This window comes from Charadrius vociferus, unplaced genomic scaffold (assembly GCF_000708025.1).
Source record: "Charadrius vociferus isolate BGI_N301 unplaced genomic scaffold, ASM70802v2 scaffold430, whole genome shotgun sequence".
Lineage (NCBI taxonomy): Eukaryota > Metazoa > Chordata > Aves > Charadriiformes > Charadriidae > Charadrius > Charadrius vociferus.
The window spans coordinates 2,692,301-2,696,216 of record NW_009646541.1 but is presented as its reverse complement, the minus strand read 5'-3'; positions in this window follow the sequence as shown (position 1 = coordinate 2,696,216).

The window sequence follows — 3,916 nt, the reverse complement described above, 5'->3', positions numbered from 1 at the left end:
GGATTTGGGCACACTTGGCCCCTCAGTTGTCCATTCTGTGAATTCTGAAGCTCGCTCTTGTGCTGGCTGCAGACTGGGGCTGCCGTTCAGAGGCCTGTGGTAAATCTACCTCTCGGTGACATTAAGACAATGAAGAATCCGATTCATGGGTAATGCCCAATTTTGCGCCCTTTGTAAGGCCAAACCTATTTTCAGGTGTCTGCAAGGCTCCACAGTGCATCTTGAAATGCACACTGACCAAACGATGCGGTATAGTAAAGTTTGCTCTGAAGCTGTCTGTGGGGAAGGGAATACAAGGTGGGGGTGTTAACCTCTGTGCTCTACCGTGCATTTAGCTAGTTTAACCCTTTACACTGCTGGGGGAAGAAATAAAATCCTTAATTATTACTCCAAAATAATTCAGTTGAGAAACAGATCCCTGACCTCTTGGAATGCCTTATGCAGCTGCGGATCTGTAGGAAGCACTGATAGGAACAGTTTACCTGGCTTTGTATTTTAGTGTACTAAAAATACAAAGTACTTTAGTACATCAGTATTTAGTGGCTGTTTTTGGCAGGGCGTCAGTATAACGCCGGTCCAAGTGCTCTGTATTCAGATCCAGTCATCAGAGAGTTTTCATCACACAAAGCATGGGAGGACTAGGTACTTTGAGATGTGTAAAGTTTGTTTTTGTATACCTCGATATGCATTTTGAGTTTTTAAAGTATGTTTTAAAATTACAGGAATATGTTAATTGCTTCTTTTCCAGCATTATTTAGCCCTTAACCAGAATGGTTTCCATACCGATCAAAAGGGAATGATTTAGTGTTAATGTTATTTAAAGTTGCCAACGTATCGTTGAGATAACTTTTTCTGAGGAGGCACTCAGGTTCAGAGTTAGTCAAACCGTTCTTCGCTATGAAGCGAGGAACTGAATTTTTCATGGACTTTTCCCCAAACATGATGTAAGAGGCAAAGCCACGTAGTTCTTAATACAGGCTTACGGTGTATACTGTAGAGGGTTTAAGGAAGCTGTCCGCTACTCAGTATTTTAAAATGTAGGTAATAGACTTTGTGCACAAATTACTGCTTGGAAATTCCATAATTCCAATGCTAAACTCCCTGATACAGCTAGATTAAGGTATCTCATCTGCCTTCTATAATTCTCACCGTAGTCAGAATGAAACTCCGTAACGGTCTGCAAAGAATGTGTGGGCTTATCTGCCTTGCGTGGTGAAAAATCTACTGTGTCAGACCTGGAGTTCAGCCTTAGTTTTGAATCATTTGATTTAAAGTATAGTCCAAGGTCAAATAAAAGCGTATATTCCAGAATGTTACAATTTGGTTGTGCATTTTGTTTCTCTCAATTCTGGAAAATCAGAAGTTTATCTTGCACATCAGGAATTTCCTTTGCTTGATGGGAATCCACGATTTTTATTCTTGACCCGGGTTTAAAGAAAATCTTCCATAGGAACTGAAAGTTTCCTCCGGTTACTCCTTTGTCCAAATGGACTCCTTGCTAATGAATTGCCAAGGGAGCACTTTTTCCAAAATGAGCTGGGATATGTATGATACTAAGCAAGGTAATGTCTTTTTAGCTAAAATCTTTTTTAGCTAAAATCTTTTTAGCTGTACAATGAAGAGAAAGAAATATTTAAAGTCGACTCACCTCACTTAAACGATGAATTTTAATTTCAGTAATACAGTAGGCTGGATTGCAATAATATAAAAGGTCTTTTTTGGAAAAATTTGTTGTTAAAAATCTGATCACCTACTAGCAATATTTAAATACCTGCCTAGCAGTCAGTGGCACAATGAAGATGAATCGGTAATTCCAATGTGTTGCATTACAATGAGGGGATTTGTTACAAATAATCCATTAAACTGTACGTAATTTCTTGCACTAGCTACTTCAGCATGGTTTCTGTTTTAGAACTAGACGTATCTATTTTCAATGGTTTATTATGAGGACTGGTTACATTTTAATTCCTTCTCTAGTAGAATACCTTGATTATTTAAATAATGAAGGCATTGTCTCAATTTGGCTACTAAAGTTATTTAAAAGATCTGATTTTTCCCACCTAAGGAAGTTTGTTTAAAAATGAGGATCTGTAGTGAGAAGCCAACAGCGTGAGCAGAGTGTCCAGTTTTAATGGAAACACCTGTACCCTCCCGAACCCCCACGCTGCAGATATGTTGCGTGTGTAACTGCATTTACGGAAACTGCCGTTTTCATGGAAATGAGCGGATTAAACTTTTTTTTCATATCCTTGTTGGTGCACTAATGAAAGCCATTTAAGCCTCATTCTTTTTATCAGTATTTTTAGCAAATTTTTATGTAGTACTTAATCTTTTTCATGAGGAGGCTGGTTGGTAGGAAGACTTTTTTTTTTTTGTGATTAAGCACTATGCTAAAATGTCAGCATTGTCAGGTGTTAATGACATGGCTATTTTTGTTGGAGTTGGTGAAAGGTGGAATCCAAGTATATTAGCCTTATAAGAAATAGCCTTAAATAAGAATGGAGTATACAAAATTACTTCAGCTTTAAGTCATACAGAAATATCCTTGTATGTTAATGGTTTTAGTATAAGACTGGAAAAAATCTAGAGGAGAGTCAAACATCATATAAACTTATTGAAAATAAGTATTTGTAATACCAGCAGCCTGTTTTTGAGAAACTTGAATATGAATTACAGTTTTGTTTATGAAATTGTTTGAACTTGCACAGATGTAGGTGTAACTTAAATGATAAATGGTACTGATGTGTGTGTATATATAATGTTTAATTCTATTTGTAAATGAGAAACTATGTAACAAGATCATAGGTATGAGGTTTTCCTATTGTAATTTAATACAGGTATGAGGTTTATGGCAATATATCATAGTTAATGAAATTTCAGGTCAAAACGTCTTTAAATTGTGTACATTTTTAAATTGTAATTTCTACTGTATATTGATTATCATGCATAGTGTGATTCAAGAAACTGCTTGTAATTTAAAAGTATTTAATATTAAAAATAAAATACAGTTATATATTTATAATCTCTTTGTCTGTGTGTGTTCATTCTTAGACAGATGTCAGCAATGGATCAGGTCCACAGTACAGTTCTGCTGTAGGATGTGTTTGTTAGTGCCCGGAGGTTGAGAAAGCACCAAAAGCGCACAGCTACAGTCCCGGCAGACGAGTCCACACTAAATCGTGTAGTTGTCTTTAATTTCTTCTAATACCAGCTGTGTGTGAACTTTGGGTAATGTGTATATGCAGTCAGTAGGTAAGCAATACTTCATATAGTGTAATTTTAAAAACTGAATATTGCTTTTAATCCTCAAGTTAAGCATCTGTAGGAAGAAGGGGTACTTCAAAGTTAAGTACCCTTCACGAAACAGGTTAATGGTGTGTTTTCTCAGTATTTATTGAATTTATTTCTAGAAGATTATTTTATGGGGTTTTTTAATCGAAGTGGAGCTAAGATTGCCAGGTGACTGTCGTACCTGGGGGTGGTTGTCGCTTGGTTCCCCTGGGACTGGGGCTGTGTCAGCCTGGGCGCTCCACGAGCCAGTGCTGGTTCTGCTCTTAACCCGTTAACCCTCACGGCTGTGGCGGCGCGCGCCGCGATGTCGGTGGCTGCTGGGGCCTCTTGCGGGAGCCCCACATCGTGTCGCGGCTGGTGAGACCTGGGACCGAGAAACTGGTACCAAGACGACAACTTCATTTGGTAAAACGTAACTCCCGGGCCGAAATGTGACCGAGACAGCGGTCGTTACTGAGAACAGATGTGAAAGATCCCACGGCACTCAGCCGCTCATCTCGTACGCAACCTGTCGCACAGACGGCGCTGGCGGTCCGCAGCGGCCGCCTCGCAGGGCTGGAGAGCGGCCGGGATGGGAAGGAACGGGCCCGGCCCCGGGCCCAGCGGAGCGGAGACACCTCCACCC